The sequence below is a fragment of the Scyliorhinus canicula genome, chromosome 15, assembly GCF_902713615.1.
Source record: "Scyliorhinus canicula chromosome 15, sScyCan1.1, whole genome shotgun sequence".
In the NCBI taxonomy this organism is placed as follows: Eukaryota; Metazoa; Chordata; class Chondrichthyes; order Carcharhiniformes; family Scyliorhinidae; genus Scyliorhinus; species Scyliorhinus canicula.
The window spans coordinates 11,263,358-11,275,719 of NC_052160.1; the positions used below are offsets into that span (position 1 = coordinate 11,263,358).

The window sequence follows — 12,362 nt, forward strand, 5'->3', positions numbered from 1 at the left end:
TCAAAGCCCTTATCCACCTATCAAAATTACTCTGTTTGATCCTTTCAAACTCCCTGTATGTTTGACCAGGTTCTTTCCTTAAATTTCTAAACGTTTGTCTGTAGGCTTCAGGCACTAGTTCATATTCACCCAAGATGGATTTTTTCACCTTCTCATACATTCCAGATACCTCCTCTGATAGTGATGATGGGTGCAGCAGACACAATGACAGACATCCTTTTAGGAATGTACTGGAGGGTTCCACCCTTCCATTCCAGGCATTGGAATCCTATTTTTGAAGTTGGATAAGCTGTTTAGTAGTTGTTGTACTGAGCAGTTGGGATTGGTTACATCGTATCTGCACCTCTGCCTGGGCTCTCAAAGTCATCACCCTCATTCCCTCGGATCCATCCTTAATTTTGGGGGTTGGAGGGAGGAGAGGGTGGATTGAAATCTGCGGCAGCCTAGACTGGAGAGGACAAATGAGTCACACAGAGCAGCTGGTGAAAGCAAGTGCACATATGCATCCTGTGGTCACAGAACCAGGCAATGCTCCACTAACCACTGCACCTTGGCATGCAATGGCATTACCATTACGGACTCTGGTTGAGCAGAGTGGAATCCCTTCCTGTTGATGAATCTCACTAGGTGTATTGACTGCCACATGGGTACAATCGATGAGCCCTGTACCTGGGTAAATCCAACAATGGAGATAAACCCAATGGCCTTTACACCCATGACATCTCGTCCCTCACAAAATGAATTTGTTGTCCAGTGCTGACATAAAGGACATCAAGATGCAATAGCACGCAGTACGGGAAAATGGCACCAAATCTAATGAATTGTTGGAAAGAACTAAAATTGAAGCTCAAGGCGTTGGGACTTTGACGGCTACTGGCAGGGCATGACAATCAATCAATCAGTGCTGTGAGGTGCAAGGGGATCAGTATTAATATAATTTAAAATAATAAATTTAGGGTGTCCAATTATTGTTTTTGAAATTAAGGATCTATTTAGCATGGTTAATCCACCTAACCTGCAAACTTGTGTGTGTGGGGGTGAAACCCACACAGACGGGAGGGGGCGGGGAGAAAGAAAGAGAGAGAGAATGTGCAAACTCCACACAGACAATGACCTGGGGCAGGGATCGAACCCGGATCCTCAGCCCCATAGGCAGCAGTGCTAAGCACTGTGTCACCGTGCCACCCAGTATGAATCAAAAGTAATGACTTGGATGAAGGGACAGTCTGTTTTGCAGCAAAATTAGATAGGAAAGCAAATAGCGAGAGGGACAAAGAGTTTGTAAAATGGAGATAGATTAAGTGAAAACTTTTTAAAAATCTTGTCGAGGTCATCATGACCATGAAACCATGATCAATTGTTGTAAAAACCCATTGGATTTGTTAATGCCCTTTAGAGAAGGAAACCAGCTGCTGTCCTTACCTGATCTAGTCTACACATGACACCAGATCGCCGGCAATGTGACCAACTCTTAACTGCCCTTGGGAATGGCCCAACAAAATCCACTTGGGTAAAAGGACAATAAGGGATGGAGAACAAATGCTGGTCTTGCCACCGACACCTAAATCTTAAAGAATAAAAAGAAATGCTTCCTCCCTCGTGGTCAGCTGACTGGGAAAACTGGCTCTCGTTTCTTCTGCCCCATGGAAGACAATGATGCTCTGCCCACTCGTCCCAGCAGCCGTGTTGTGCCACAGGCACCTGTTTGCCGAGAACACAGCATTCCCTTTGCACATTTAAATCTGAGTAATTACCTGGGCAGCTATGACTACATGTCCACTGTGCACCCACCTCCCTTCACCAGGTCTGCCCCAAATAGCATGTAAGCCTCAGAGAAACTCAACCCCTCCCCAATTATGGGCTTGAATCATCTTTGGCCAAAATGGGGGATTTTGCAGGATCACAATGCCAGGAAACCAACACAGCAATCAATGCCAGTATTTTTAGACCCCATCTGTTCCTACTCCCATTGAGAGCTGAAAATTCAATCCTGTACTGCTAGGGGCATTTCTCAAAATCCAATTTGTGCTATTTAAATGCAACAAATATAAAATCAAAATTATAAAGAAAGGAATAGAATGAATTTAAAATGGAAATTGAATTATATCTACTCTACTTATAGACTACATTTGCAACTTCACAGATCAATTAATCTGATAATTAAGTGTTTTAAAAGCAAAATTACTGCGGATGCTGGAATCTGAAAAGAAAGAGAAAATGCTGGAAAATCTCAGCAGGTCTGGCAGCATCTGTAGGGAGAGAAAAGAGCTAACGTTTCGAGTCCGATAACTGTCAAAGCTAACAGACAAAGAAAGTGGGAAATATTTATATTATGAAGTGAGAATGAAAGATGAGTCATAGTCACAGAAACCAAGGGGAAAGAGTGCTAATGGCCACAGAAACCAAGGGGAAAGAGTGTTAATGGCAGTCCCCAGAGAGAATAAAAGATGTGAACGGTCAAACAGCAGGGAAACTAACATCAGAGGATGAACTATAGATTTGGGGGGGGGAAGGAGGAAGCAAAGGTGGATAAGATTGCAGGGGGGGGATTAAATATGTATTAAAAAAGACAGAAATGGTAAAAGACAGTTAAAATAACATGGGTCGAGGTGGGGTAGAGCTGATCATCTGAAAATGGTGAATTCAATGTTCAGGCCGGAAGGCGTGCCTAACAGGAAGATGAGATGTTGTTCCTCCAGTTTGCGTTGAGCTTCATTGGAACATTGCTGCAGGCCAATAACAGACATGTGGGCATGGGAGCAGGGTCTTTTGTTAAAGATCAAGTGTTTTATCTGGTCATATTTGTGTTTCCCAGCTCTATAATCAGTGCTAAGTTAAACACTTGTACCTCTTTATATCTCTTAGCACTTTGAAACTCGCATCTTCCTGAATCGTTCACCCAACACTCAGTGAAAAAAAAGTCAAGGTCGGCATAACCAGGAGCACAGCTTCTCAGAATAAACCTCTCCACTATATCAGATATCATTTTTAAGGCTCATGTGCCAAAATATGACTTTTCCAAGTAAATCATAAATCACAAAAAGTACCAGCATACAAAATCATTAAAGCCTAATTAACACACCTGACTTTTCCCAACTTCAAATCATAAATTCCAACTGCAAGAGATGATCCAGCTTTAAAGTGAACTGGAAGTCCCTCCACCCTTTTTATCCTAATGCTATGTTTAAAAAAAATACATTTTCCACTTCTTGATCTACAATTATTTGTCACTCAACTCTTCCTTCTCTAACACAGCACAAATAACTGAACTTAAATTGAGACAGTTACGCAGTTTTATTAGTACTATGGAAATAGTTTGATATTTATAAAATCATAGTTCCATTGTGAATGATCCTGTTGTGCCATTAATTTCAAAAGTTGACAGCATGAAACCAAAGAAGATTCCAATAGAATCAGGGGTTTATTTTATTAAATGTTTTTATTGAGGTTTATACCTTTAATGCACTAAGGATAAATGCAGTTACAAACCATTTTCCTCTGTATCGACCCCCACCTCCGATTTGTTGGCTCAGGGTCCTTTCCTGGGTCACTTTACCATGGGCAGTTCTCTGCTATTTACATGTGAGCGGTGTCCTACCTATCCCTCCCCTTTGTCATTTGACTTCCCCCACCTTCTTCTCCCCTCCCCTTATCCTGTTTTGGTGTTTCTTTGTGGTTTCCTTTTCTCGTGGCTTTGTTCTAGGCCACTGGCTTCTTAATCGGCTTTTCCAGCCTCCCCCCCCTCCTTTTCTCTGGACTCCACTGCCCCTACACCCCATCCCTTCCTATTCCCTACAGTCCCATTAGCTCTTGTGCGTCCCCCTCCTATTCTATTGGCCTCGAACAGGTCATGGAACAAGTTGGTGAATGGCCTCCATGCTTTGTGGAAGCTATCCTCTGACCCTCGGATAGCAAACTTGATCTTCTCCAGGTGGAGAAATTCCGACCGGTCTGCCAGCCATTCTGCAGCCGTGGGTGGTGCTACTGATCGCCCGCCGAGCAGGATTCTCCGGTGGGCAATTAGGGAAGGCATTGGCCCGTCCAATACCCCAAAGACTGCCACTCTTTGGCATGACTCCATCCTCACCCCCACAACCTTGGACATGTCCAAAACCCAAGTCTGGGGCTTTCCCAGAACATGTGGGCATGGTTGGCCGGGCCTTCCTGGCACCGTTCACATTTGTCCTCCACCTCTTGGAAGGACCTGCTCTTTTGGGTTCTTGTCAGGTGTGCTCTGTGCACCATTCGTAGCTGCAGGAGGCTTAGCCTTACGCATGAGGGGTTGGCCCTGCTCAGGGTCCAGACCTTATTTCCGTCGCTATTTCCATGTCTCATTCAATGGGGAGCTCGTCCTTTCCAAACGTCATCCGTACAGATCCACAGTTTCACTTCCCCAGACTGTCCGCATCCAGTAACTCCTCCAGCACTGTGCTTCTTAGGGTTCGTGGGCATACTGTTGTCTCTGCGGAGAAAGTTTTTGACCTGCAGATGCAGGAGTTCATTCCCATTTGGCATTTCCAGTCTCTCCATCATTTCCTCTAATGTCGTTAGTCTGTCCTCAGTGTAAAAGTCTCTGACCATCAGTGTCCCCCCCTCCTGTCTCCCTCTTTAAAAGGTGTGGCATCGAGCATGGCTGGTGCAAACCTATGGTTGCTGCAGAGGAGGGCCATGGTGGGCATTTCGGTCAGAGCGAAGTGTTGCCTCATCTGCTTCCAATTTCTCAGGGTAGTTACCACCACTGGGCTTGTTGAATATTTTGCTGGCAGTGATGGGACCCCAGCCAAGGCAAGGGCCCGGAGGGTCGTTCCTGTACAGGTCGCCTCCATCCCCACCCATTCAGTGTCTGGTTCCTTCACCCATTCTCACTCTTTCCGCCGTGACAGCCTGATGGTAGTATTGTAGGTTTGGGAGGGCCAGGCCCCCCATGTTTCTTATTCTTTGTAGGACTTTTTGAGGATTCTTGAATTCTTCACCGACCACACAAATATCATGATCACCTCGTCTATCGAGTTGAAAAAGGCCTGGGGGAATGTAGATCGGTATGAACTTGAACAGGAAGAGGTACCTGGGCAGTACATTCATCTTGATCATCTGTAACCGCCTGCCAGGGAGAGTTGGAGTGTATCCCATCTCTGTGAATCCTTTTTTACTTCCTCCGCCTGACTGGTCAGGTTCCACTTGTGGATTTGTTTCCAGTCGTGGGCTATCTGGATCCCCAGGTAGCGGAATATTGTTTTGGGCTAGTTTAAAACGGTAGTAAACACTGTTCTTTTATTTATCAATATGGGCACCCCGTAGCAGGAATGGTAGATCGGTATCACCCAGACCTTCCTTACCCAGTCCGTCCTTCTCCCTTAGGGATGTCAGCTTTAATACCTATCAAGTGGTCGAAGACTCTGGAACTTTTCACCAGGCCGTTAAGTCTCTGACTTTCCAGGTGACTATCCTGATTTGGGAGTTGGGGGGGGGTGTTCACCACGCCTCCTGCAGGATCATCCATACTTGCCTTGAGGATGCGCCCATGCACTCCGGGGTTTCTCTTTGTTAGGGGGCTTTTCCCAGTCCTGGTACTTGTGCAGCTTGGCAATTATCATTCTCGGCTGCTCCCCGGCTTTGCGTCGGAGCGACTTGTGAGCCCTGTTGATTTCCGGCAGGCCCGGTATTCAGATATTCTACCGCCTTGACTTATTCTCCTGGTCTTCAACCTTAACTTTCAGGAACCCCTGGGTCACCATCAACCTCTTCATCTTGACCTCCAGGGCGACGATTCAGTCACTCCGGTCCGTCGATGCCTGTTCTGGGGGTGGGGAGGGGAAAGAGAGCGAGCGAGGGAGCTCGGTTTCCGGGGTCGGTGGCCTCTCGCTTTGTGGGTCCGCTGACCCGCTTGTTCCTGTCCCTTGCCGCAATTCCTGGTGTCCCTGTGGCCTCTCGAGCTGCTGCTTCTTGGCATTTTCATCATCTAAGTTATTGTTGAGGGCGAGTGGATGTTTTAGTCTAATTTTGCGGGCTAGATGTCAAAAGTGCCTATTTTGTGGTCTTGTAGAGTAGAGCCACCTGATGTGCAACTACTTAGCACATCCCCGTCACTGAAGTCTCAAATCAGAGTTTAATGTCCAATAAAGCTGAAATTGTGGGTGGGAAAGTCTTCTTGAATATGAACTGTGACACTTAATACTGAAAATAATTAAAGCAAGTCAAGTGAATTTATTTACAGGCACAAAGAACTATGTACGGCTACAAAAATATAGTACAGCTTAATAAATTTTTCAAGTTTTTAATTTGACTGATGTTGCTATTTTCAAAGAAAATTACTACTTTACCTTTTGGTTGAAACCATTAAAATGATCAAAATCCTTCGGATTTGGTTCCTTGTCCCCTATTTCAAAAAAGGGAAGAAAAATAAAAATGACAATTACTCAGTTAATGATGAAATGTCAATTGTTGTGGGATCTGTTTCTCAGACACCACATGGCCTTCTCTAAAGGCACCAAAATGGCTAGCAAGTGCACATACAGTTCGGACTCCACGTAGGGCAAGGATAAACAAGAGGGGGGGGGGGGGTCACGAGTTTGACTTCTTATCTGCACATGCAAAATAATCTAACACTGCTATAGGTTTCTGTAATAAGCAGCCAGCACCTCAAGGAAAACAAGTCTATAGAATCCCTACAGTGTAGGAGGCAGCCATTCGGAATATAGAGTCTGCACCGACCCTCTGAAAGAGCACCCTATCTAGGCCCACTCCTCCACCCTATCCCTGTAACCCCCCCCACCCCACCCCAACCCCCACCTCCACATCTTTGGACTGTGGGAGGAAACTGGTGCACCCGGAGGAAACCCACACAATCACAAGGAGAATGTCCAAACTCCATGTGGTGGTATGATTAACATAGCTGCCTGCCATTGGTGCAGAACACCGGCTTACCATTGGCCCTGGTCGGTCATGTGCCTCTCGACCGATTGGTTGAGGCCAGTCATGTGACGGCTCCCCGATTGGTCGAGAGGCTGAGTTAACCCCGCCTCCAGGGTGGGGTACAAATACCCAGTACTCCCAGCGGTCGTCCATTTACTGTAGTCGACCGCAGGGCTAACATCTAGCTGATTAAAGCCATACTTTTATACAGCAACTCGTCTCGCGTTCAATTGATGGTACATCACTCCACACAGTCACCCAAGGCTGGAATCTACCTGGGTCCTCTGCGCTGTGAGGCAGCAGTGCTAATCACTTTGCCACCATGCCCAGCCTAAACAACTGGATTAAAGGCACTCCTCAACTATTTCCTCACTGGCCAAAGTCGTTGTGCAGTAAATTGGCACACGTGGGACCTTGCAAGGAATCAATGAACATCTCTCTCAGATTTCATAGAATTTACAGTGCATAAGGAGGCCATTTGGCCCACCGAGTCTGCAACATGCTGCCTATTCTGCAGTCTTTTTACTCTCCAGCAGCCCCGTGATTCTCAGGTTTTGCCGACACAATTGGTTCTCCTGGTCGTCAACTTTATCCCTCAACCCGTTCGGAGTCTTGGCCAGGCTCATTACCTCAGCCTAAAGTGCCGCGATCTGGCTCCCTTGGTCCGTGGTGGCTGGGGTCCCGTGTTGTATTTTCCTGGGCTTCTACTTCTGCTCCATATTGTCCATTGCCTCTCTTATGTGACCTGTCGTGGCTCTCACTGCCACCTTGACAACAATGTTTTACATTTTCTTTCTTTAGCAACCTTGAGGTTTACTTCGCACAGTCAACGGTAATGATAATGTTGCTATTTTATGGTCTCTGCAGTACCACCTGACATATCCACCTTTTTCCTTGTAATCTTTAATCCCATTGCTCTGGCAATGTCCAAAATTCTATTTTCACTGATGTTTAAATCCCACTGTAGAAATGTGAGGTCAGTTTGAAAGCTCTTGATATGTAAAGCCTTTTCTCATCTCCTCCCAATGTCTCGGAGGTGATGAAGCACGTCAATTAGTCAATCAGCTCCTGGGTCTGTGCTGGGTTGACCCTCAGCAGTACTGTGCCTCCATACGCGGTTCGCTGCTCCGAGGCCCAGCCCAGGTTTCCCTCCCCTCATCTTCACTGGCTTGATGGCTGATTCTATCCCATTCTTCTTGATAGTGTAGTCGAAGGGGGGGGGGGGGGGGGGGGGTAGCCTGGGGCTTAGAAGAGTACTTTTGGTGCCCGATTGTTGTGGTTAAACACCTTAGTCTAGGTTCTTAGTCGAGAGCCACCTTTCATGCGGCCGCTCAGCTCATGGCTGCCACCGATGTCACTGTGCGACTACATAACCAGGCTTCCAAGTTAGATGCCTATTCATTACCTGGGAGTGGAAGATTTATTTGTAACTCTTGCGGGAGGAAAGTTGTTTTCAAAATTGAGCCAGGGATACCAACAATTGAAGAAGGTTTGAAGCAGTACATGACCATCAATACGCATAAAGGAAGTACAATCATCTATGATATATTGTACAGTCTAGCAGGACAATGGACAATCTGTTACAAGGTATTCCTCAAGTGGCTGTTGACTAGGATGACATCTTAATTATGGGGAAAATTGATGAGGAGAACCTCAGCAATTTGCATCAAGAAAAGGTCGGACCGAGTCTGAAGCAGAGCAAGTACATTTTCCAGGCACGAACGTGGAGTACCTAGGCCACAGAAATCACTGCACAACGTTCATCTCCTGTGGAAGGGAAAGTTTGAGACATTAAAGAAAGCGCCCAGGAATAGGTCAAAGGCCAGGTCATTTTTGGGCTCAGTAAATTATCAAAAAGTTCTTGCCAGGCTTGTGAAGAGTGTTGGCTCCATTGTATCTACTTCTGCACAAAGAAACCAAATGGAAGTGGGAGCCTGCACAGAAAAGACGGCGGCTTTCAAAGATGTGAAAGTGCTGCTGCAAATGGCTAATCAGTCCATTTGGATCTATTTTTCCTGTTGTACGATGCCCTACCCTATAGTGTGGGGTGGAACTCCGGTTTTGCATCTAGGATGCGGACAAAAACTAAAAGGGTATATCCACAGTTGGAAAAAGAGTCTAGCTATTGTTTTTGCAGTGAAAACATATTTTTAGTGCCTCTATGCTCGTTCCTTCATCATATGTACCAAGCACAAGCTGTTAGGAGACTTCAGTCAGTGTGTTCCTCCCATGGCCACAGCAAGAACACGGCATTGGGGGTCAGCCTATCAGAACAATATCATATACACAGCAGGAAAAGACAATGCAAATGCAGACACATGGATTCACTTTCCAGACTTGCCATCCAAAGTATCGTTCTCCTCCCAAGACAATTTTCTTACCTGAGAGACTGGCACATTCTCCAGTCAGTGCGAAGCAGTCTGAGCAGTGGACAGCCAGAGATCCTATTCTGTCGCAAGTTAAAGATTTGATGCACGGATGGCCCCCTCACACACAGCCTCACTTCTTGAAAGTGAGCCCGCGGAAGGCGACGGGCCCCGACAGAGTCCCTGGACGAACAGAGTCCGAGCAGACCAGCTGGCGAGTGTATTCGCAGACATCTTAAACACCTCACTCCTCCGCTCCGAGGCCCACCCAGGGACGCACGTTTTGGGGCAGCAGGGTAGCATGGTGGTTAGCATAAATGCTTCACAGCTCCAGGGTCCCAGGTTCAATTCCCGGCTGGGTCACTGTCTGTGTGGAGTCTGCACGTCCTCCCCCTGTGTGCATGGGTTTCCTCCGGGTGCTCCGGTTTCCTCTCACAGTCCAAAGATGTGCGGGTTAGGTGGATTGGCCATGCTAAATTGCCCGTAGTGTCCTAATAAAAGTAAGGTTAAGGGGGGTGTTGTTGGGTTACGGGTATAGGGTGGATACGTGGGTTTGAGTAGAGTGATCATGGCTCGGCACAACATTGAGGGCCGAAGGGCCTGTTCTGTGCTGTACTGTTCTATGTTCTATCTCCTTCAAGAAGACTACCATAATACCAGTACCAAAGAAGAAGGTAGCCTGCCTCAATGACTACCGACCAATGGCCCCAATGTCGGTCATCATGAAATGCTTTGAGCGGCTAGTCATGGGATGGATCAACGCCAACCTCCTAGACTGTCTTGATCCATTGCAGTTTGCCTATCATCGCAACCGGTCCACAGCAGATGCCATCTCCCCGACTCTACAATCAACAAACACCGCGACAACAGGAACACCTACGCGAGACTGCTGTTCATAGACTACAGCTCCGTCTTCAATACCATTATCCCGACAAGACTTGTAACCAAACTCTGCAATCTTGAACTTGGCCCCTACCTGTGCAGCTGGATCCTTGATTTTCTCACCAACAGACCACAATCTGTCAGAATACGCAACAGCAACTCCTCCACAATAGTCTTCAACACCGGGGCCCCGCAAGGACGTGTGCTCAGTCCTCTACTGTACTCCCTATACACACACACGACTGTGTGGCAAGATTTAAGTCCAACTCAATCTATAAGTTTGCAGATGATATGATGAATCAGACTACAGAAGGCAGATAGATCACTTGGTTGCATGGTGTACCGAAAACAACCTCTCTATGTCGGAAAGACCAAAGATTTGATCATTCGATTTCAGGAAGCGTAGCATGACCCCCCCCCCCCCCCCCCCCCCTCCTAGCTTCTGCATCAATGGCTCTGAAGTGGAGGTGGTCGACAGCTTCAAGTTCCTGGGGTTCACCATCACCAACAGTCTGTCCTGGTTCACTCACGTTGATGCAAGTCAAGAAAGCCCAACAACGTATCTACTTCCTTCGGCAGCTAAAGAAATTCGGCATTTCTGCATCGACTCTCACAAACTTCTATAGATGTGCCATAGAGAGCATCCTATCTGGCTGCATCACAGTTCGGTACGGCAACTGCTCGGCCAAAGATTGCAAGAAACTGCAGTGTGTGGTGAACTCAGCCCAATGCATCACACAAGCTTGCCACCCTCAACATTGATTTTGTATACAGCTCCTGCTGCCTCAGGAAGGCAGACAGCATTATCAGAGACCACTCCCACCCAGGCTTAGCCTTCTTCCAGACCCTTCCATCAGGCAGAAGGTGCATTAGTCTGAAGACCTGCACATCCAGACATAGGAAGAGCTTCTTCCCCACAGCTACTGGACTCCTCAACGACTCCCCTTGGACGGATCTGTGCCCTGAAAGAACACTATTCAGGGCACCCTATGCTGCTCTTGCTCATGTATTTGCTTTGTTTGGCCCCTTGTTCCACCCTGTAACCAATTACTGATGTCGATGTACCATTTGCCAATGTACTCTGTCGATTATTCTTTTTTGTCGACTATGTACGTACTGTGTACGTTCCCTTGGCCGCAGAAAAATATGGTACATGTGACAATAAAACACACACACACACACACACCTTCATGGGAGAAAGGCTTGCTCTGTACTCAAAATGACACTGTTACAGAGTTGAACATGTTTCATAGTCAAGGGTAAGCTGAAGCCAAGCTGTGCCAGTGAAAGCACATGTAATAACCCAGGCACCCCACATACCCAGTACTACAATCACAGTCTGTTCCAGCTGTGACAAACTGTAGTTTGCGCACTGGACTCTGTAGTCACCCAAGAACTCAAGTGTGGATGCAAGTCATCTTCGGCCAAAGGATGCTTAAGATATTGGAATGCTACCAACATATATTTCTTTTCTCACAGCTGGTTTAATTTCCCTTTCCCTGCATTGCTTTCACATGACTTCTGGCTACTATTCTACTCCCTTCCCAAGAGCTTGAACTATCAACTGTGCCCTCACGCTTTAAAATCAACTTCAATGGACTGGACACTGTCTGGATGGTCGAAAAGTATCTCCCCTGCCAGGTCCTGTTTCCTCAACTCAATGGCGAACGTTCTTCGGAAGGACAAGAAAACACAAACATTGAAGTTCTTTGAAGCATAGCAGCATTACCAGTCATCAATATCAGATTCCCTAATTCATGATGTTTGAGAGATATAACTTTTAATTTACAAAATAAAAAAAGAAGTGTTGAGGATATTTAGAATACTTAGTTGAGGAACTGATAAACAGTTCAAAAGGTGACCCCAAGGTCAGTAGATGGGAGGGTACTATAAAGTGGCAGGTGGGTCTGTTCAGCTGCAGACCAGTGTTTGAAGTGCTGCAATTATTTATTAGAGGGCTAAAATTGTCTATTCTTTGTTAGAGGGCTAAAATATTTAGCAGACCTCAGGCTCAAAAGGTTTGGTTGAGGTAATAAAGTCAGTTTGCATTTTGGTTTCTCATATCAAGTATGCCAAGTAGATGGGCTTTGGCGGTTCCTTTGGTTCATTTTTAAAATTTTGTTCACAGAAGCAAGTAGGCAGCAGTTCAGTTGTGTATCTTACAGCTCCATGACTCAAGGGAGCAAAAATAGAAATGTTTGC

At 46.4% G+C, this 12,362-nt stretch overlaps 1 protein-coding gene across 1 annotated transcript in view; it reads right to left on the bottom strand.

Moving 5' to 3' along the window:
• Window positions 1–12,362, bottom strand: part of atf7ip2 (activating transcription factor 7 interacting protein 2) — a 191,172-nt gene that overhangs the window by 137,554 nt on the left and 41,256 nt on the right. Inside the window, exon 2 of the mRNA XM_038820878.1 lies at window positions 6,321–6,376. The gene's annotated coding sequence lies outside the window, so the exon portion shown is untranslated. The remainder of the gene's footprint in view (window positions 1–6,320; window positions 6,377–12,362) is intronic.